At 40.0% G+C, this 23,748-nt stretch overlaps 1 long non-coding RNA gene across 1 annotated transcript; it reads right to left on the bottom strand.

The window, feature by feature from the left end:
- Positions 1–615: 615 nt before the first annotated feature.
- LOC141276213 (uncharacterized) lies at positions 616–11,854 on the bottom strand. Its single transcript, XR_012325425.1, has 3 exons — positions 11,736–11,854; positions 10,025–11,449; positions 616–730 (listed from the first exon to the last, which is right to left on the bottom strand). It is a non-coding gene; the product is annotated as an uncharacterized lncRNA (long non-coding RNA).
- Between the last annotated feature and the right edge of the window lie 11,894 nt (positions 11,855–23,748).

Here is a 23,748-nt window from a genome sequence, read left to right as displayed (position 1 = left end):
GGACATCATGAAATAAAAGTGAAAACACACATACAACACTGTGATCCTCTAACTATACTGTTAGGTACATACACTGAACAGAAATATGTACTTATGGGCATCAGGATACAGTTACAAGAAGGTTTGTGAACATTCCCTATACATCCCCAATGTGCAGCAATGAAAATGAATAAACTGTAGCGTCATACGATTACAAAAAAAAAGGAAAAAAATCCATGGCATAGAATGAGTCATAAGGGAAGTTTCTCTTTTATCAGTATTTCTCAGTCTGTTTATCCAGCTTTTTTTTTTTCATCTCCTTAGGGTTTGCCAAATATTCTGTGGTGTTCAACTTTTTGCAGAGAAAGGATCAGATCATGAGCAACCTCATTGTGTTGTTAAATGTATTTATTAAAACTATAGATGTGGGGCCGGCCATATGGTCCACATCTATAATCACAAGACATGAAAATTAATTTGAGTCAAGTGAGTCAATTACTTGGTTAATTCAATCTCTCTTGATGTTTGTGGAATGTGTATCTTTGGGAAGCAAAGGCAGTTTTTAACTTCCATGTCCCTTCAGTTGTCAATTCACAAACATTTTAAAAGTAGAGAAGAAACAAATCTCACCACCTCATGATCATCGAGATTTTGGACCACATTCACTTCTACACCGTTTTTCCCTCCAGGCTGGTTTGTCAGAGTTCTTTCTCTGGGTATCTCCCCTGATGGTCATTTCATGGATTAGGATCTGCAATTGAATTGACAGGAAGCATAAAATTAATAAAAACCTTCTGGAAACCCCACTTCCCAAGCCTCTTGGTAAACAGATGTGGTATCTTCCTAAGCAGAATACTCAGGGGTATTGGAAACTAAGAGTGTGTGCAGGGCAGATGTTTAAGTGTTACAACCGTATCACCTGGGGAAAGTTATAGAACCTTGGTAAACAGGGAAGAATAATAAGATCTACCACAAATGGTTACTGGGAGAATTAAATGAGTTTAAAAATACAAGGTACATTTTTATCATACTTAGAACAATGCCTGGCACATACTAAATATTCAATAAAAAGATATTCTTTTTCTTTCTTTCTTTCTTCCTTCCTTCCTTCCTTCCTTCCTTCCTCTCTCCCCCCTCCCTCCCACCTCTTTCTTTCTGCCTTTCTGTATTTCTGTTTTTCTTTCTCTTTCTCTCCCTCTCTCTCCCTCCCTCCCTCCTTCCCTGCCTCTGTTTCTCTCTCCTTTCTTTTCTTTATTTCTTAATCCTCAAGTTCCACCAGGTTCTACAGTTATCACCAAACTCAGGTAAATGAAAACAAGCAAGTAAATGTTTTCAGACTGTAGAAATACATATTCAATCAACATTTAATTTCCTTGAAATGTGTTATTTTTGTTACCAAAACCCATTTTTACACAAGGATTTGCATATGTGTACGTTTGGAGGCACAGTTTTAAGTTTTATTTGTACTTTCGTTGTTATATATTATAGAAGCAATTCATGTTTATTGTTTAAAATGATTGCAGAATACATACAACGGAATATTAGTCAGCCTTAAAAAGAAAGGAAATTTTGACACATGCTAAACATGGATGAACCTTGAAGATCTTATGCTAAATAAAATGTCAGTTACAACAGGACAACTGTTTTATAATTCCACTTATATAAGGTTGTAGGAGAGGAAAATGATCTTTTTCTTCTATCCTTCGAAGCTCTCAGCCGGGAACCCTATAACAAAAGACAGACTGGCAAGAGAAAAGCGTACGAATCTATTTTTGTGTGACACAGGAGCCTTCACAAGGAAATGAGGACACAAAGAAGTGGTTAAACCTGAGTGTCTTTATGCTAAGTTTAATGAAGAGTGGAGAACCATGGAAAAATGTGATAGGACATTGTGATAAGTACGAGCTAAGTGTAGTAAAGTGGGAAACAGAAAAGCCTGTTGGTTCCGATTCCTCTTGGTTTTCCTCTGTCTTTGGAGATAATGAAGTACCTTTCCTCTGGGTATGGGGAGGGCATCTCTCACATGAGGGTCTTGTAACATGCTTCAGAAGACGGGCAGGAAATCCTTCTGCAACCCACATTCCTTCAGCTTGAAATAGTCAATATGCCAAGGTGCCCTATTTGGGGGTAGCATGTCCAGAACTTTGTCAAGGTACCAAGAGTAGTCAAATTCATAGACACAGAAGGTAGAATGGTGGTTTCCAGGGGCTGGGGTGAGAGGGAATGGGAAGTTAGTGTTTAATGGGCGCAGAGTTTTGGTTTGGGAAGATGAAAAAAGTTATATAGACGATGGTGGTGATGGTTGCACAACAATGTGAATGTATTTAGTGCCACTGGACTGTACACTTTAAAATGGTTAAAATGGGAAATTTTATGTTATTCTGTCATAGTTTAATTCTTTAAAAAATGACTGCAAATTAAACAAAGGAAAAATCAAAAGTCTCCCTTCCCTTGTTCCCTCTGTTCCTTTATCTCACTCTCCTCTTCAGGAGTAATTCCTGTAATAGTTTGCTTTACTTCACAGTTAATATATCTTGGTGCCTTTAAAAGTGGTTCTGTATAGTCTACATTCTACATAAGCCACCATTTCTTTAGCTATTCCATTCCTGAGGGGCATTTAGATTTTTTTCAATTTTCCATCATTACAAAATTCCACAGTGTACATCTTTGTACATGAATCTTTGGACAAGTATGTTATATTTCTGAAGTATAGATTCCTAGATATTGAATTCCTGGATCAAAAACATTTCAAACTATGGAAGATGATATAAAAATTTCTTTTAAAATACTATCCATTTGTATCAACAATGTATGAGTGAGCCCATATCTGACACCACTGAATATTTTTAATCTTTAAAATTTTTGTCACTCTGATGGGTGAAAGTGGTATTATTCTTCTTCTAATGAAAATGTCACTAAATACTAGTGAAACCATCATATTTTCATATGTGTATTGCTTTTATCTCTTTCCTGTACATTCTTTTGTCTGCTTTTTCTCCTGTTGCTTACTTTTTCTTTATTGATTTACAGGAATTTCTTACATATTAAGGATGTAAAGTATTTGTCTACTATAGTATTTGCATATGCTTTCGTCTAGCTTGCTGCTAATCTTAACTTTGTTTATCAAGTTTTCTGTCAAAAATTTATATTGTGAACACAACATTGTAAATCAGTTATACTTCAGTTTAAAAATTTTATATTGCTTTACAGAGTCAAATCTGTTGGTGATCCAGGTATTGTGCTTTTTTGGGGAATTCTTCACTACCCCTCAAAATGAAAATTTTCTTTTATAATTTATATAATTTGTTTTAATGATATTTAAATTTTTAATTAATTTGAATATAAATATATATATATATATATATCATGAGATAGCATCCAATAATTGTGTAATTCCTTCCGTTTCTCTCTTTATTATGATGATTTAAATTTGGTCTGATCATGTGCTCAGAAAAGGATCATTCAGAATAGCCTTCATTTTTGGACTTTTCTCCACTTAGGATCTTGTGTCTGCATTTCCCCCTGAGTGTCTATTTAACTAAGCACCTACTGAAATAACCTTCTGTGGTATGTTCATTTCTTCTCCTGCTACTTGAGGGTGTGTTTGTGCTTTTTTGTTTTGTTTTTATTTTTAGAAATCATTCAGGGGGAAAAAAAAGATGCTGTATTATCCTAACAGAGATCAGGAGAACACAGTGTTTCTAAAAACAGCCTTTGCGCTGGTGACTGCTTTGTGAAGAAATTTCATAACCAAAGGCCCGTTAACGGGACTGATTATTTAAGACAACTGTGGTTCCTGTGTAGATGTCTCGTGCAATGTGTGAACCACACTACTAATTTACTCTTTGACCAAATGCTCCTCCTCGGTAATATGCCGTACTCCCCTGAAGCTTGGGAAACCAGCTTTAGGCTTCTCACTTCTTTAGTAAAGAACTTCTCAGTTGATTTCAAGTGAAATGCCAACAGTCTCACTTTTTTTTTCAAACACACTTCACAGCCATGCCTGTATATCCACTTTAAAAGTGTATGTTTTGTGGGTTGGGGTGCGGTGTGCTTTGAGCAGTTGTCAGATGTTTTATTTTTGGAAAATTCCAAATAGCATTTTGGAAGATAATTAAGGGTTGCTCAAGTTTCTTGCAGAATTTAAAAACAAGGTATATTTTACCTTCTTTGTGCATTTTTGCACTCAATACTTCATTTGTCACCTCCTCCTCTATTTTATAACTCTTTTAATTAATGGTGTTTATTCTCCTCTCAGTCTGGACTGAGTCTTGTTTTCATGATCATATTATTAGGAAGTGATAACATGTGTGGATTTTTTTTCTGTATCTGGGCTTGCCAATCACTATGGAAACAAGCAAATATTTACATAGCCCAGATACTGATTAATACCTACTGGTTATTTTGACATTATAAAGTTACTGTTTGAATGTAAGGAACTTCTCCTGAACAGGAAAGTGGTTTATTCTCATTTGTTTACATTTATAATTTGCCCATTAGAAATTAATCTGGTAGCAAAAGCTCCAACAAATTACAGCCATTTCCAAAAGAGTCATTTTTGCCAAAAGATGACTCAAAATCAAGTGCTAGAGGTTTAAAAATGGTTGTTTTACATTTTAACAGGGACAATTTTTGTAAAACAAAATTCACCTGACATCAGTAACACAGCTATGTTAAGATAATATCAGTACTGCACTAAGTACAAGATGATGAATCTCAAAGGGACTCTTTAAAGAGACATTTTATTAGGACCCCAAAGGAATATTTAGCTACAAATATAAGCCCCGGAATTCAGCCTCTTGGGGACACTTGATAATTCCCTCTGAGAACAAAATTACCTCACTCTTTCTCTCATTCTTTCTCCGTGTGGGTTTTCTTCTTGAACTAAGGGAGATCTTTATAAATTTAATTAATATTTTTATTAATTTTTTTCTAGCTTAGGATCCAAAAAAGTTGTAGTCTACACTGTAGAACAGTGGCTCTCAAACTTGAATGGACATTAGTATCACCCGGAGGGCTTGATAGATAAAACACAGATTTCTGAGTTCCACTTCCCAGTCTCTGATTCAGTAGGTCTGGGTGTGGCCACAGAAATTGTGTTTTGAACAAGTTCCCAGGTAATAATGTTGGTCCAGGTGTCACTCTTTAAGAAACCCTACCCTAGACAGGAATAAAGACACAGACATAGAGAATGGACTTGAGGACACGGGGAGGGGGAAGGGTAAGCTGGGACGAAGTGAGAGAGTGGCATGGACGTATAGACACTACCAAGTATAAAATACATAGCTAGTGGGAAGCAGCCACATAGCACAGGGAGATCAGCTCGGTGCTTTATGACCACCTAGAGGGGTGGGATAGGGAGGGTGGGAGGGAGATGCAAGAGGGAGGGGATATGCAGATATATGTATACATACAGCTGATTCACTTTGTTGTACAGCAGAAACTAACACAACATTGTAAAGCAATTATACTCCAATAAAGATGCTTAAAAAATAAATAAATAAATAAGAAGGCATTCCAAAAAAAGAAAAAGAAACCCTACCCTAGAGTCTAATATTTTTTCTTTTTGTTAACCAAGTTGGGAAGAGTTTACAGATATTGCAGAATGTTTTGAAACAATCTCCAAAATGACTCTGCAGCATATTTAGCAGCAGAGTTGGAGCTTCATGAAATCCAAACAATATGGGACTATGACTCCAGTGAAGCTAGGAAGTGGTACTCTAGAGGTCCAAGCTTCAGGATGAGTCAGGAGCCCAATGCTATTACAGCCATAATCTCTCAAAGGAAAGTATTTCTCAGAAACTATGGAACTATCTCATCTCATTAATCAATTCAACTGAACTCTTAAATCACACAAACCCACAAATCAGTGGTGTGTGGGCTGGACCTGTGGACACCACCTATTCTTACATTTTTCATGAATATTGGTTCACATTCTTCAAAAAGACTGATTAGAGTTTACCATATTACTCATTTCTATAGAATCGAGTGTGAATCTTAGCATCTCATCTTAGCCAGCAAAATCGTTAGGATGGCAAATCTTGGAGCAACATGTTCCAGAAAAAAAGACTAAGATTTGGAATCAGAAGATCTACATGATTCTTGGATACATTCCTTATTTTCTCTAGATATAAGTATCCTCACCTATAAAGTGAGGCTAGTAATATTTATTCCATCGAGTCCACAAACACTTATTGAATGTTTCCTATGTGCTTTGCTGTGGTGACAGTAAAGAGAGTCAGACATGTTTCTCACCTTCAAGGCATTCATAGAATTTATTTTAATAAATAAATGAGAGTATGGGCGTGAAGAGTTCAGGAAACTACAAAGGCCTAATGTAAAGTATTACTGCTCCTTGCATAGCAGCTGGCCCTGAACTTGGATTGAATGAGCCTAATCTATTCACGGAAAGAAGGAAGACGGGGGCAACTCCATGCTAAATGGAATCATCCCTGGTGAAAAGTTGCTACCATTGATTTTGGCATCAAACTCATGGGTTGCAATTACAACAGGTATTTTTCCTCAAAATACTTTTGATGTCTGGAGAATTCAAATTATATTTTCATTTCAAGAAAATATTGATTTAGCTGCAAACCAGAGAATCTAAAAAGAATGGTTGGAATTTTTGCTCAAAGAACAGCATTCAGGTGTGTGGTGTGAAAAACAAATTTAATAAAATTTAACATAGAAAAAAGTGTTGAAGAAATACTCTTTTTAAAGTTTTTTTTTTAAATATCAAATGATTTGGAGTCTTATAAAAAGTAGCTGGGTTTTGTTTTGGTTTGTTTTGCTTTGCTATTTAATGAATAGCACTCTTTTTAAACTCCAGCTTGGAACAGAAGGTGGATTTCTTCATCTCTCAGGAAGCTGGGTACCGTGGTAGCATTGAAGGCACTGGGTTTCAAATCTTATTGAATTTTGTTCCAGTAAAGCAATTTCATTCTCAAATTGGACATGCCATTTCTTCTTTATTAAATTTCCCAGTTATTCTTTCACCTCAGGTTTTTATGTTGCTTCCTATTTATTTTTGGACTTGTTCACTCAAAATGTGGGAAGACACAAAGGTTTATATCAAGCCCCACGTATCCTGCAGCTCTCAGTTAGAACCCAACACGAAAGGACAGAACTCAGAACCAAAATGACTCTTGTTGGTGAACCCAGGTGAGGCTCTGAGGGAGAACTGACATTTGGCAAAGAGAAATTCCATCCAGGGGTTACTCCGTCTTTAGACAGGTCTCCATTTCAGTGGGTTCCAGAGAGAGGATGATGCAAATGTGGCATCACTCTACCAACACTTCCTGAAAGATGCCCAGTGTCTTCCTGTGAAACACCAAACTAACTTGAAACCTAAAAAAGAAAATTGGTTGAACTACGTGTTCCACGTGCTCCAGGTTTTGAAGCAGTTCGGTTATGTTTCCATATTTTTTTGAAATGTAAATTTTCTTTAAGATTCAGTTTAAGCAGGTAAATATCTATTTTTCTCTGTTTGAAGTAATCTAGTCCTTTCCCCTTTGCCCCCACTACTCTGGCTGGAATCCTGCCATCATATCCAACTTTCTCCTGAATTTGTGGATAATTTCCCAACGTATAGTCAATTCTCCATACCTGTAAAGAAGTAATCTTTCATGCCATTATTTTATCCCTCAAAACACTCCCTCAAGCTAACAATCCTCACTGTGGACTTCAAGGTTGGCTATTTATTCTCCCACATGACTGCCTCATTTTCCCACTGGTCCCTGCTCAGTACTCTCTTTTGGTTTACCTAGTTTGCTTCCTAGAATTGCTCTCCACTGGCTAATTTCCATCTTATTCATGCTATCCATTTCCAATCAATCACTTTCAGCTTTCTAAATCCAGCATGTCAACTGCTTCTTCTGGAAAATGTTTAGGAGGTAGGTAGATACTTAGACAGTCTTCTGTAGATAATGTGCAATGTATCAGTGCAGGGAAACACTGATGAGTGGGGTTTGATTATCCAATTGCATAGAATCACCTGACATTGTATTTTTGCTTCGATTCCCTTCCTCCCTCCTTTCTTCTTTCTTCCCCCTCTCTCCCTCTCTCCCTCCTTCCCTCCCTTCCTTCTTCCTTCCTTCCTACCTTTTCTTCCCATTCTTCCTTTCTTTCTTTCTTTTTGCTCCCCTGCCTCCCCTTCTCTGTTTCTGCTTATCTATCTTTCTCTATCTGATACTTACTTTTCTTTAATGTAGACCCCTTCACCCCCCAACCCCTGGCAAATATGGATGAGGGAAAGGAAGAGGAAACAAGATTCATCTGTCTATTGTTTTGATGATTTTATTAACACTATGGCTTAAACATTGTTAGGAGATTTTTTTTTTTAATGACTAAAATGAGCTCTATTATTCAGAATACCTGAATTTGTTGCAGACTGTGAGGGTTTGATCTATTTTAATACCTCTCCATTTAGAACAAAGACTTATTTAATCGTATTATATAATCAATAAACTGCTAGTTATATCATATCTTCAAATGCAAAAACTAAACAAAACTAATAATAACAATGAAATTCTATGTCTAGTCTTTTCTTCATCAGGGGAAGATGGGCAGTGAATACAACTCCATCGGGACAATGCTATCCACACTTTGGATAAACAATTCCAAATGAATGTCTTCTCAATGTCATCATCATGCACAGGCGTGCATGCCTTGACACTCTCCCACTGATTCAAGGCAACTTCTTAGCTTCTCAGTCATAAGGCGTTTTTCATTCATTAAACAAAATTTCATTGATGTCTACTAGGGTCAGGCACTGTGATAAGCGTTGAGGATACAGAAGTAAAAGATGCTTAGATTCCTTAGTTTAATGGTTAGATGAGTTGCAGGGCTGGGCAGAGAGAGAGAAGAAAGCAAATGCATGCTTGCAATACAAGATGATAGGTGCCATCGTAATATAATTTCAGAGAAGTGAGACTTTCCTTATTATAAGCTTAGAAATGATCAGTACCTACAAAGCAGAAAATGCATAAAACCACAGTGAAAGGAATTCGCATGAACTATATGAAAACGATGTTGTTGTAAGGCAAAATGGTAGGCGCTCAGCAATTTCCTGTAGTTCAACATACTGAAATTCACAGTTTCAACTCAGAGTTAACATCTAATAATACATTGGAAAATAGATCTCTCAAATGCTTTCTGTGATATCCTTATATCTTCCCAGAAAATATGCACATATATTCACATTTAAAGTGTATTGTTCTTTTTTTTAAGAAAAAGAATATATTATACTCTAAATTTGTTGTGTAACTTTCTTTCACTAAAGAATATTATAAACACCTAATAAAATATAGGTCTATGTAATTTTTAGTGACTGAATATTTTTTAAAATTTTTATTGGAGTATAGTTGATCTACAATGTCGTGTTACTCAGTTGCTGAATATAACTGCGCAGGATGACGGAGCTCTCATTTATTTATTACATCCCGCTGTTGGATGTTTATGCTAGTTTCCAGTTTTCACTATACGTACTATAATCACTATATGCATAATGCTGAAATGAACGTGAAGACATGGCTCTAAATTGTTCTTCCTTAATGATTGCTAGAACATCACCATAAATTAAAATAATGAGTCACTGAATAAAGTACGATTTGGTCACCAAATCCGTATCTTGTCCCTGTGATTTGCATATTATGGAGCACGTCTTAGAATATTTAATAAAACCTCTGTACCTTGTTCACTCACTTTCAAACTTGGTGATTTTTTTTTTTTAACAGGGAAAGAGACATAGACATGAAGGGTGAGGCTCCTGAAGGCAGGTCCAGGGTGAATAACTACTAAGAAAGGAGCCAGATAAACACCACTTCCTGATAAACAAATAGCATCGTGTTCCGGTAACAATTGCCCTGGTCCTTCCCCCTGAGAAGAAGGAGGCACGTACAATTGTTTGGCTCTCTTTCTGCTTCCACGTTATTGATTTAGAACATGACATGTCTGTACGATCGCAACTAAGTCACCCAATGGGAAATGTCTAAACCAAGCTGCAATTAATGCAGCATAAAGCGCTGGGTAATAAGCCACACATTACCTCCAGGAATGACATGTTTTTAGGACTCAGCCTCGGTATAAGTCTGAAGCAGCAGAAGAAGCCTGGAAAGAAAACAAAACAATCCTCGCTAGGTTATTGTGCGGTGGGAGAGCCACGCCGCTGTGGAAAGGCAGTGTAAATCCGTATTATGCAGAAATCAATGGCAGCCCAATCTCTGCCGACGGTACCAGGAGCCCTGTGACAAGGGCACAGCGATTCTCCTCATCAGGCAGGTTGTGTGAAAGCAGAGTCCAGCTGAGCTTGATATATCCAGCTGGACTTTGTTTGCTACTTCATGGAGCAGGTCAGAGTGATAACACCCCAAAGAAATCAACCAGCTTCGGCTGGAGGAGCCCATGGAAAGTGCAGGAACTCCAGCAGATCTACATTAAATCACTTCTATAGGTCATCTGCAGAGAAAGAACTCGAGAAATAATAAAGGTGCATCATCCTGCTGTCTGTGTGTATGATTTTCCCCCAGGGAAGGGGGTTGGGTGGGGAGGGAAGGCCATGTGACTGGAGAAGCATTTCGTCTGTTTTATTCTATGCGTTATAAAGCTGTTGGCAGGGCACCGGGCCCTGAACTTAGCTCCCCCTCCCTGAAAGCCACACGTTACAGGGGTTTATAAGCCATAGTGACAGTGATAAAAGGCCAATTCGTGGCCTGGGGACAATTTTTCCTAACAACGTGCTTTTGCCTCTTTGCCTTCTTAAACACCTGCTGCTTTGCCCAGCACCCTCCAGCATAGTCTTCTGGGCAGCTCTGTCTCTGAGCTGGGATGACGAAGTTCAAAGTGAATGTCCCTCTCTACTGTCGCTGCCAGTAGACACTGAAAGACTAGTGTCACTGCCCTCAGCCTGGCCTGAACAAAGCCACTCAGAATCCATATGAAACTCAGGAGGGTAAGACAGGATTCTTTAACAGGCATTCACACCCTCTCCCATTCTCGAAAGAGGCCTTAGGAAGCTCTTGAGGTTAAAGCATGCGGTACAAAAGATGCCCAATAAATCGATATTTGGATTCGATAAGGAAGTGACGAGTTTTCTGAATACAGGTCTGTCAAGGTACACCAAGCAGGGGAAATGAGTACTCTATCTATCTGAACATGAACCCCGTCTCCTCTTCTCCCTCCGGGGGACCATCCTCACTCACTGTGGGAGAGCTGGGCATGGGCCACGGCAGGGTGTTAGCCACTGCAATTTGAAGTATGGGTGATCAGGGCTCGGGCTCCAGAGTCAGGTGACAGAAGTGATATAATGATAGATGCAGAGTGGGAGTGATGTGGCCACAAACCAAGGTCTACTGAGAGCCTCTGGAAACTTGAAGAAGCACAGGACAGATTCTCTCTTGGAGTCTCCAGAAGAAACCAGTCCTACCTGTTTGATGTTAGCCTGTAAGACTCATTTCTGACTCTGACTTCGGGGCTGTAAGATAATAAATTTTGCTGTTTTAATCAAGCCACTAAGTTTGTGGTAATTTGTTAGCAGCAATAGGAAACTAATACAACTTATAAAACTAATAGTTAATGAGAAAGTTAAATTTTCAAAACGGACATTCCCTGAAGAGCTTGGTTAACTTAGATTTTATTCGAAAGCAGTTCTTCTAATGAATTAGTATTTTTCTAAATATCTTGCCCCAGCTAGACCTAAGAATTCCCAATTCACACTCCTTTCCTTTCAAATTCTTCCCAAGCACCAGAGGTTTACTAACCATTAATATGCCACCATGTCATGGTGGGCAGCTGCCGTCCACAAAGCAGGATGACCCCAAACTGTGCCTGTTTTTTCCCATTCAGAGCAGTCAGTAGTTCTTGTCCTCTCTTTCAGTAACCCGGGAGAAGCAGCCTCTCCAGAAGTCTCTAAATCCTTAATCTTCAGCTGCAGGTAGGAAAACTTGGCCTCTTCAAACTCCAAGAATCCCCTGAGAAATACAAAGATGAAGCGTTCTCAGTTCTCTGTTACGAAGAGAAAACTGCGGAGGAATTACTGCCAGACAAAGAGGACCACAACTGTTCGATACTTGCTTTTTCTGCCTTCAGCATGTTACCCCCAGGCCTTTCTTTGTAAGCCATTTCTGACAAACATTCCTTGACTAGTGGATTCATTTCAGTGTGATTAAATTGAGACTGTACTATGTGATTTAGGGTTGAATGTCCAAGGACAATGTAAAGATTGATTTTAAAATAACGGAAGAGAAACAAATTTAAAACTACCATGCCTTAAAACTTTGAAAAGGTCAGTATTCTTTTTTTTTAATTTATTTATTTTTGGCTGCGTTGGGTCTTTGTTGCTGCACACAGGCTTTCTCTAGTTGCGGCGAGCGGGGGCTACTCTTCGTTGCGGTGCGTGTGCTTCTCATTGCGGTGGCTTCTCTTGTTGCGGACCACGGGCTCTAGGCACGCAGGCTTCAGTAGTTGTGGCTTGCGGGCTCTAGAGCACAGGCTCAGTAGTTGTGGCGCACGGGCTTAGTTGCTGTGCGGCATATGGGATCTTCCCGGACCAGGGCCCGAACCCGTGTCCCCTGCATTGGCAGGCGGATTCTTAACCACTGTGACACCAGGGAAGCCCAAGGTCAGTATTCTTAATTGGAGAGGAGGTGTTAGGTAACAGTGGTTGCTGTAAATTCTTTGCAGATGTCAGCTTATAACTCTACCAGAGCGATTTTCAGCTAATGTGGGCCTTGAGGTGGAATCGTTACTTCCGAAGGCCTTGTCATTGGTTCTAAATTTGATGCTCTTTCACAAAGTTGCACACAGATTTTCACAATTGGTCATCTGCATGGGTGAATTTTCCACTGGGAGGCTGATTTTGGAATTTGCTTCTTGTGAAGGTATATACTAGACAGTGACAATATAATTAGTTTTAAAAGTTATATATAAACTGAGGAAATGATTAAGATCTGAAAAGCTCTTAGCAAGTCTTGTCAACTTGTTTATTTGGTGTAAACTTTCAGATGTATAGAAGTAAATTTTGTTTTTTCCTCCTCTTATTTCTCTTCTTTTCTTCTTCTTTTTTTGCATTTATTCAAAGTCCCTTGATGTTTCAGGTATCTCTTACTGTGTAACAGACTACCCCAAAACATGGTAGCTTCAAATAACAATCTTCCTTAGGACTCTGTGGATGGCTGGGGCTCAGCTTAGTGGTTCTTCTGCTGGTCTCACACAGGATCTCTCACATGGTTGCAGTCAGATGGTATCTGGGGTTGGGATAACCCAGATAGCTCCACTCATGTGTCTGGGATGTTGGTGAGGGTGGCTTGAAGACTGGAATTTCTCTCTCTCTCTCTCTCTCTCTCTCTTTCCACATGACTACGTCAGACTTCTTTACATGGCAGCTGGATTCCAATAGTGAGCATTCCAAGAGCCCTAATGAGCAAGCACTTATTCATCTCTCTCTCTCTTTTTTTCTTTGATTTCATAGACCTGTTGATTTATAATGTTGTATTACTTTCAGGTGTACAGCAAAGTGATTCAGATATATATATATATATATATATATACACACACACATACATATATATATTCTTTTTCAGATTCCTTTCCCTTATAAGTTATTATAAAATATTGAGTATAGTTCCCTGTGCTATACAGTAGGTCCTTATTGGTTATCTATTTTATATATAATAGTGTGTATATGTTAATCCCAAATTCCTAATTTATCCCTCCCCCTCACCTTTCCTCTTTGGTAACCATAAGTTTGTTTTCTATGTCTGTGGGTCTATTTCTGGTTTGTACATAAGTTCGTTTGTATCATTTTTTTTCGATTCCACCTAAAAGCAATACCATAAGATATTCATCTTTTTCTGTCTGGCTTACTTCACTCAGTATGATATTCATCTTTTATAGACATTGTGTTTGCTACTATCCCGTTGGCTAAGCCAAGAGTCAGTGTGGGAGGGGATCACACAGGCATGACTACTGCGAGATGTGAGTCACTTGGGGTCGCAGTCTAATACCCTTTGGATTCGTAGTGCAATATCAGAAGAAAACCCTGTCTTTGTCCCCGTATCAAGCATGTATTTCTAGTATTGGAATTTATAGTATTGGAGATAAGAATAGATCTAAAGTTTAGAGTCATTGTTCAGCCATGAGAACAGATAAATTGAGCTAATGAATTCATCATTTAGTTGTAACATGTCATATTTGGTTGTAACATTTTATAGATTATGACATTTCGATGGTGAAGGGAGCACAAGGCAGGAGTCAGGCGTCCCAAGTTCATCCCTAAGTGTCCACAAGATTCTCACTCAGTTGTCAGAGCTACCTTTAAGTTCCAACTGGGTGATGATAATCAGAAGTTGTTAAAGCAAGAGTCCTGATCAAGTGCATCAAAGTTCCACTGCTTGTACCCTCTTTGCATGAGAAAGAATTTGTTTCTTAGTGTCTTGACTTTTCCCACCCATTCTTTATGTCGACAGACACAAATCTTCTTGGACATCATCCATTCATTATTGCAGTGGATGCCTTTGGACATGCATTTGCCCTCGGCTCTTTCCTAGGGATCGGCCAACTTCCTGACAACTTGCTCTAACTGTAGTACCTAATGCAGAGCCTAGCCCTTAGTATGTATGTGCTCAATAAATAATTCTTGACTGAATAAATAAAACGACGGGTGTAATATCTCAACATAGGTTGACTTTTCTCACTGGTCCAACTTAGTGAATTTTTTTTTTAAACCATTAAACCTATTTTGACAATATTGTCTTTGGGGTTAAAACTAGCATAGGCCCTTTTCTATGATAGAATAAGGCAGAAATTTGGAAAACTTCCAACCACACAATTTTCCCCCACAGAAAAACTTTCCCTTTGTCATCAGTTAAGGTTATTAAACATAATCAAGTAAAAAAAAAAAAACTTGCTAGAAAAGAAAAAAGTCACCCAAAGTCAGAAGAAAACATGGTGACTTGGACTCTGCTATTAACAGCCTCCTATTTAAAGTCATTGTAAGTGGTTACTGTACAAAGAAATTGCTAACCACCATGGTTTTTACCTGCAACTCTGAAACATGCTGATAAAATGCTCTCTCATTTCCCTCTCTTTCGTGGACCATTAGTGTTATTCTGCTATATTTGGAGCTGAGCTCAAACCAAATCAATACAGTCATTTATTATAACGAAAACAGATTTAAGAAACAACAGACTTGACTACTCAGATAAAACACAGCAAGCTCAAAGTATGAATGCAGGGTTGAGTGAAGAATTTGATTTATATGCTGTACTGAAAAATCCAGTAAGCAGAAATGGAAGTTTTTATTGCTTGTCTATAAATGACTGTCCATAAATATAAAATTATTATTTATTAAAATAAATTTAGCATTTTATTGTAAATAGGGCCATTGTAAATAACAACCTTTTATTATCTCCTTTTCACAATGCTGCCTTTTAAATTTTAACCACCTCTGTAAAGCAGCTGCCTCAGTTTGCCAAGGTTTACATAAAAATAAATATTTATTTATGAGTCCAGTTTATGCTTTACAAATTACTCACCATGTGAAAAGCTTTTGTTTGCAAGAGGTAACAGTACCAAAGGAGCAAGGGGGAAAATCCCATGTCTTGAATACCATCTGGTGTCAGGAATGACAAATCCTGGTCTGAGATATGAATGTCTACACTATACTGTGTCTGCTAAATGCCAATGTCATTAGCATTTCAGGTTGAGAAGGGCTGGGTTCTTTCATGGAAGGGGCTGGGCTGTTTTCCTATGAAAGGTGATTCCAAGGATGATGGGACATCCTGGTTGCAAAATATCTCCCGTACACAGGTAACAAGGTATTTGGAATTTTCCTTTTTTACCTCCTTTCCTTTTTTATCTTCTTTCCTCCTAGAAACAGAGAAAGCATGTAAACAGTCCTGGGAAAGGAGGCATCAAACTAAATTAACAGTAAAGCATCGATGAGATCTTTCATCCCAAGTGGAAAATCTCAAGGACACGGCAGCTCAGAAAAAAAAGAAAGAAAGGAAGGCTCTAGAAAAACTGTAATGAGGTCACAGTAGAGAGGCCAAATGTACTGAGGACAAGCTTCCAAGCCTGGTTCTGCCCAGGCTGATCCTGCAAACCTGTGATCACTAGGGATAGCACTTTACTGAGGGGTGACAACCAGGCAGAGGGCTGTGACACTGAAGAGTCCATGGGAGGGGACATTCCTCAGACACTGACATATTTTGCTGATACACTAAGAGAAGGATTTGAGACATTGAAGCCCTGAACTTCGATCTCAGAATAACTGACCCACTCCAGCGGCAGCATCCAGCCTCGTAGTCGTTTGTTCCAAGGAAGGGTGATGTTGGTGTTGGACTGACCTGCGAAGTCCCCATCAGCCACCATGAAAGACCCTCTTACAATCAGAGCATCAGCTAAGTGTTTTCTTCATAAACTGTAATTGTTAACCTTTATGAAATCACTATTAGGAATTACTGAGTTCTCAAAAGTTAAATCAGCCATTATTTCTTCATTGGACATTTTTCCTTCCTTTTTATCTTCAAAGATATCTATAACAATATAGATAGAGATCACGTATTTATCAGTATAAGCTAATATATTGGCTTACATTAATGTAACTAATATCCTAATGTACATTGACAGAAAATGGGTCTTTGCAGATGCAATTAAGGTGAGGGTCAAATCATCCTGGCTTAGGGTGGGCCTTATATCCAATGAGAGTGCCCTTATAAGAGACAGAAAAGGACAGAGAAGAAGGAGAGGTGAAGACAGAGGGAGAGTTTGGTGTGATGCGCCAACAAGACAAGGACCGCCAGTGATTGCTAGGAGGCGTCAGAAGCTGGAAGAGGCGAGAAAGGGTTCTCCCCTAGGGTATCCGATGGAGCGTGGCCCGGCTGGCACCCTGGTTAAAGCCTTCTAGCCTCCAGAACTATGAGAAGATAAACGTCTGTCATTTCAAGCCACCCAGGTTAAGGTAATTTGTTATAGCAGCCCTAGGAAATGAACACAATGACGAAGCGCTAACATAAAGCTGTGTGCTGAACACCAGTTGCTTGAGGGGGTGGGGAGAACCAGAGGGGATTTACCATGAAGCTAAGGAAGCAAAGGGACCCTTACTTACATTGGCCTCTTTTAAGGCACTGGCAATGTGCTCACATAGTCATATTTTTAATTAAATAAAATTAATAATTTTGAATTATTTAATATATTAAAATACAAGCTATCTTAGTAACAATTGATTAAGACCGATAATCCTTTCCCCTTAATCACACTTCCCTTCAAAGTTATTGAAGTACCTGTGAGCATTTGTGGATTCAACTAAGGTGGGGAGTTTAGTTTGGTTTAGAGGAATTTCGTGTCTGTGGTTCACAGGGACTTTGGAGTTTAGTTCAGTGATGTTGCTGGAGGTTCCAGTAGGGGACTGGTACCCAAAGTCCTCCAACTGCTCAATGGGTGGGGGACGGAGTCAGAGGTTGTATAGTGAAACGCATTTATCCTACAGCACGTGACACTGCAAGGATGTGGGTGATAAAGGAGAAATAGCAAAGAGAATGAGGCCAGAAGCTAGTCTGCATACAGTCTCCCAAAGATCTATGTTTATTATTGGAAGGGGAGGGTTCAGTTTTCCCTAAAGACTGATAAGTAATCTGTCAGGAGTATATTCCATTTCTTCAGCGTATACAGTTAGAAATGCACCATAATTTTTTCTTTCTTGGTGGGAATTGTGCAGAATAGACTATAATTGTTGTGTTTGCAGAGCAAAAGCACGTAGCAGTCCTCAGAGGGTAAGTACATCTGTAACTGTGCATATAACAAACTTGGTAGAAGTTTTCCTAAATTTCACAAAAATCCTCAAAATTTACATGACATTGACCATAACAAGTTGTGAATCTGAAAGAAACCTTTTAAAATTATCAACAATAAAAATGTATTTTAATCAACTCTCCTAGAAGAATGATTGAATTATCTTTTAATTCTATGAAAAATTGTATTATAAAGCCCTTGTTATAAGAAGTGGCAATCAAAGCAGATGTAGCCAAAAGATGTCAAAAAAAAAGAATGATAAAAGTGATTCAGGCTGCTAATTAATAAAAATATTGTGTTATTTGTCTGGATTTCATGATGTCTGTGGTATTTGCTGCTTTTAAAATGCAGAATGGGGCTTCCCTGGTGGCGCAGTGGTTGAGAGTCCGCCTGCCGATGCAGGGGACACGGGTTCGTGCCCCGGTCCGGGAGGATCCCACATGCCGCGGAGCGGCTGGGCCCGTGAGCCATGGCCGCTGGGCCTGCGTGTCCGGAGCCTGTGCTCCGCAACGGGAGAGGCCACAGCAGTGAGAGGCCCGCATACCGCAAAAAAAAAAAAAAAAAAAAAAAAAAAATGCAGAATGTGTTGTGATCCATTATCTTGTTCTAGATAAATATTCACTTTGTAACTAAATTTTGTATTTTTTTGTTCTTTTTTTAAATGAGGGGCTCCCAAATTGTATAATTGTGAGGTCTCTCAAAGCCTAGCTCTACCCCGGGAAAACAGAGAAGGACCACTGTATAAGCCAGAGCAGGAAATCATGAAGAGTTAATATCCTACAGTTCCTGGGCTATCTCCTCACATGAAAGCTCTCAGTGGCCACTGTTTCCAGAAGGTGGCTGTATCTGCCCTGTCCTTGAGTTATCATCCCTTCTCCCCATCTCCTTCCTGCTCCCATGCACCCCATCTTCCCCCCTTCCTAGTTAGCCAGTGGAAGGAGCTGCTTCCCTATTACTTTGTTCGGCAAGCTACCTTTGATTCAAACTTCAACTGATATCAGGCTCAGTCTTTTATATCCAAGCATTTTCTTATCAGAAAAGTCATCTTCCTCTGATCTGCACGCTCAGGTACAGGCAGAATGAGCAGTCTTGGAAGTGGAGCTGAAGGAGACCAGGCTGCTCACTGAGAGCTTCCGTGGCACAGTCTTGACAGGGGGAAGTGGTTGTCCCTCCAGTGTTTGTATTTTCCAGGATCCCACCTCCCAGTGTCAGGGCTTCACTCTCATGCTTGCAGCTTTAGTCTGGACCTGTTCTCTGAACTCTAGATCCTAATATATCCAACCGCCTACCTAACATCTCCCTCCGGTTGAGATATGTATTCCAGCTGAATTCTACCCAATGAAATGAAGTGAAAATGTTTTTTTTTTAACTCTATCTTTTTTAAATTTTTCATTTTTTGGCTGTGTTGGGTCCTCATTGCTGGCTTTCTCTAGTTGCGGCAAGCAGGGGCTGCTCTTTGTTGTGGTGTGTGGGCTTCTCATTGCAGTGGCTTCTCTTGTTGCGGAGCACAGGCTCTAGATGTGCAGGCTTCAGTAGTTGTGGCTCTTGGGCTCTAGAGTGTAGGTTCAGTAGCTGTGGCACACGGGCTTCAGTAGTTGTGGCTCGTGGGCTCTAGAGCACAGGCTCAGTAGTTGTGGCGCACAGGCTTAGTTGCTCCGCGGCATGTGGGATCTTCCTGGATCAGGGATTGAGCCCATGTCCCCTGCATCGGCAGGCAGATTCTTAACCACTGCGCCACCAGGGAAGTCCCTGAAGTGAAAGTGTTGTGTTTCATTTTTAGACTTGGTCCATGCTAAGCCTCTCCTCGTAGCACATACACCCTGCATGCTCCTGCATGTCATTTTCCCCTTCTGGAAATGGAGATGATCTCCAGGGTGACCTTGAAAGCCACATGTTGCATTTGGCATCAGTCTAGGTCCTTGAACAATCATGTGGAGGAGGACTGCTCGCCAGCCTGTTCACCTGCTCGGTGCTATTACGTGATCAAGAAATCATTTAGTGTATTAAGTCACTGAAATTTGGGGTTTAACTTTTTAAAGTAGCTAGAATTACTCTGACTTACATGACAATTCTCTGTTTGGTGACACCAAGTTCCTAGATAAGGCCCCTCCTTCTTCAAACAACCATCTCTGTAAGTAGAAGAAGACTGGTAGAATATTCTCTCTCTCGATAGAATGAGCTAGAAAGGTAAGTGTATATATACTATGTATTCTTTTATTCTCCTTAAATAATAATTGTTATTAGTAGTATTATATAAACCTATTTTTTCACATGTCATCAATGAGTGCTTACTCTGTGCTAGGTCTATTCGAAGTCCTTTACACGTGTTATGTCATTGAATCCTCAGGTGGTTCTATCACAGTTAAATCAAGTGTCCTGGGTGGAGTCACAACGTAAAGCGAGGGGCTAAGCCCTCACACAACCTAATCCTGACCCCGTACGCAGAGCTCAGGTCAGTGTCACATATTTATCCTTAGATTGCACGGTTAACCGCTCTTGTCCTGCCTCCCTCACGCAAATCACACTCTAATGTGGCTCTTTCATCCTGGTGAGCCCCTCAGCCACCAGGCTGCTCCAGTCATGCTGAACAATCCATGGCTCTGAGATGGCCACAGTCTTCGGTGTCGCACATTATTTTATTCATACGTAGAACAGAGCCCAAGGAACCTGACTCCCTACTTCATAGTGAGGAGAAGGCATGAGCTAATGTCTTTAAGGTCCACGGAGCTCCTTGGAACGTGGGGTTAGATAAATAGAAGCTTTATAAGGATGCCACTTAACAAGCCCCCCCAGCCTTCGCTCTCCACCAACCCGCCTGAACTGGCTACAGCCTCCCCTCCTCATCCCCCCACACACAGGCAGGCTACCCAGTTCAAGTTGGACGGTGCTTCTGGAGCATCAGTGGAGGGGCTGGAGGGGCTGGAGGGGCTGGAGGATGGAGCTGGGAACAGGATGTAACGGAGGCACTGATTTAACAAAGATGTGTTCTACTCCTGAAGCATATCTGGGTTCAGCCGTGCGGACGGAGCTCACTGCTTGCTGCTGTAGGAGTTTTAGAAACTTGCATTCCCTGTGCTGGACTGCTCAGGGCAGGTTCTTTTCAGAGTGAAGGAGAGGTGGTTTCTCCATTTTTTTCTGTCCTTCGAAGGGACCAATCTTACTAGGCCATAGGGTCAAGGTTGAAAGATGTCTATGTCAAAATTCACTTTCTTTCAAAGCTTTTCTCCCCCCTCCTTTCTCTGTTGAACCATCATACTAAGACCCTACAGACACTGACCTCAGCAAGAACTGATGGCGCCCACATGCAAAGGCCAATGGGCAATTCTCCCTCATCCCACTTCCACCCACCAGCTACCCTTGCTCCTTGAAACACTTTCTTTATTTCAATGTTCTTCTCATTTTCCTCTTGCCCCAATGACTGATTTGCCTTCTTTTTCTAGATTATTCTCAGACCCATGACCTCTAAATATTAGAGTGTTATAGGGATTAATGCTCACCTCTATTTTCTCTTCTGTCTAAAATTCCACCCTAGGTGATCTCATCCGGTACAATGGCTTCATATCTCTCCTCTATGCCAATGACTCTCATATTTTAGCTCCATCCTTGACTTACGCTATTAACTTCAGACTCACATATCCAGTCGCCTATTTAACATCTCTCTCTGGTTAAGATACGTATCCCAAACGTGTCCAAAACTGAACTCTGATCCCCAGCTCCAAACTACTTCTCTCATTGTCTTCCTCATCTCAACATTATTCATGTTCCTCAGGTCCCAGACCTTGGAATCATTTTGATTCTTTTTTGTTTGTTTGTTTCACACTCTATATCCAAATCCCCCTGGCTTTATCCTCAAAATATCTGCAGAATGCAACAATTTCTCCTCACGTCTGTAGTCAGTTCTTTGGTCTGAGTCACTTTCACCTGGATTATTGCAGGAGCCTTTGAGTTGGTCTCCCAGCTTTCACGCTTGCCCTGTAGAGTCCATTCCCAACGTAGCAGCCAGAGTGAAATCGTATCACTCTTCTGCTAGAAATTTTGCAATAGCTTCTCTAACCATGAAGAATAAAATCTGAATTTGTGTTCTAAGCTTATGATTTTTCCTGCCACCATCTCCCGGACCTCATCCACCTCTCCTCTTCCTCTCTCACTACAGTGGCCTCCTTAGTAATGCTGAACTGTGCCCAGCATGCTCTGGCCTCAGGGCCTTTGACCTGCTATTTCCTCTGCCTCCAGTGATCTTTCACCAGATGTCCACATGGCTTATTCCTTCTGTTTATTCTGGTCCCGGCTTGAAAGTCATCTTTTAAGAGAGGACTTCCTTGGTCATCATAGCCAATAAAGCATCCTTTCCATCAATCCATCAGTCTCTGTACTCTTACCCTACTTTATTTTTCCCTTAGCATTTTATAATAACCTGATAGATTATTTATTTGTTTGATTGTTTTGTTTATTCCTTATTTATTTCCTGGAAATTGAAAATATAATTCATTTAAAGAAGAGCTTTCTCTGTTTTCTACATCCCTGTACCTATATGGGAGTCACAACAAATACATGTTGAATTAATAAATGAATTGCTTCTGATCAGTGGAAGTTAAAATATGTGTTTGTGAGTGTGGTCTGTGTGTGTGTGTGTGTGTGTGCGTGTTGTCTCTGACCCATCAAAGGCTGTGTGTATGGAAGGTTAGATTTTATTCCCTTCTCAGAAAGTCAATGTGCTTTTCTCTGTAGCCTTTCTGCCATCATGGCCCCAGGGAAAGGAGCAGAGTAAATTTGTTTCTGGAAAGAGACAACATGATGTAGGGGAAGTTATTGCTGCACAGAGTGGGGAGGAAAAATATCTCTGTTAGCCCAAGGTGATTGTGGGGAAGGGAAGGGAGACAAAGAGATGCAAAGAAGAGATCAGAGACAAACACACCAGACTCACCTTCTACGTTAACTTCCCACCTCAGTGGAAATCACAAAAATTCTGAAAGTACAAGGAGTTTCCCCCTGTTTGTTATGTGATATCCTGAAAGAACACCGTTTCATACAGTAATCTCCTACCCTCTCTACACCAATCTATGAATCAGAATAAAATTGCTGTTATGTCATGATTAAGAGGGGGACAAGTTGAACCAGGTCTCCTATCCTACTTAGTTTCCTATGCTTTCCAAAATACCTAGAAGTTCCAACTTGCTCTACGGAGAAACACAGAAGGAAGGTGGTGGTACTTCTGGAAGGTAAGATTACTGGGAATCACTGCAATGATGGTAAACTGGCCCTGTTGCCTTGGCCTGCTGAGGAGGTTACCCAGGCTAAACATCAAATGGAAATCACTTTCAGATGTCAGAGTTAAATAGTATGAGCAAAAGTTGAGCTGGGACTGGGTGACCCGAGTAGGCATCATGTCCTTGCTGAGCCAAGAAGGAAAAGACCCCAAATCACCAGTTGCAGATTTCAGTAGCAGATGCCCGCAGGGCAAGCAGTGACCAGTAGAACAATTAGGCCATTACACAGAGGCCAGCTATGACCCACCATGACCCCCTTCTTTTGCTGGTACGAGGATATGGTGAGCTACCTTACACATCCATTTACCCAGAGATGATATTTGAGACATTTAACAGTGATGTGGCCCAGGTGGCAATACTGTCCATAAGGTGGGTTGATTCTTTCTTCCCTGCCCTGAGGTCATGAAGACATTTTTCTGTATTGGTTTTATGTAACATAAACTTTACAGCTGTTCCTTCAATCTCCAGTTATGTTAATGTATCTGGAATTGATTTTTTATGTATGGCATGAGGTAGGGTTCCAATTTAACACTTTCCCCATTATTGACCCATAACACTTCCAAAAGTTCCTTGGTTTTTCACCATGCAAGGGGTAAAGTTCCCTGTAATAGAGTGGGTTTGATGGGATGTTAGAGACCATTTGTATATATAGATTATTTGTAAGTCAGGTGTTTGTTAGTTAGATGCTTTATGCCTCTCTCTCTCATTGTCCATT

The sequence above is a fragment of the Tursiops truncatus genome, chromosome 13 (genome assembly GCF_011762595.2).
Source record: "Tursiops truncatus isolate mTurTru1 chromosome 13, mTurTru1.mat.Y, whole genome shotgun sequence".
NCBI classification, from domain to species: domain Eukaryota; kingdom Metazoa; phylum Chordata; class Mammalia; order Artiodactyla; family Delphinidae; genus Tursiops; species Tursiops truncatus.
This window is presented reverse-complemented; position numbering and strand designations above follow the sequence as displayed.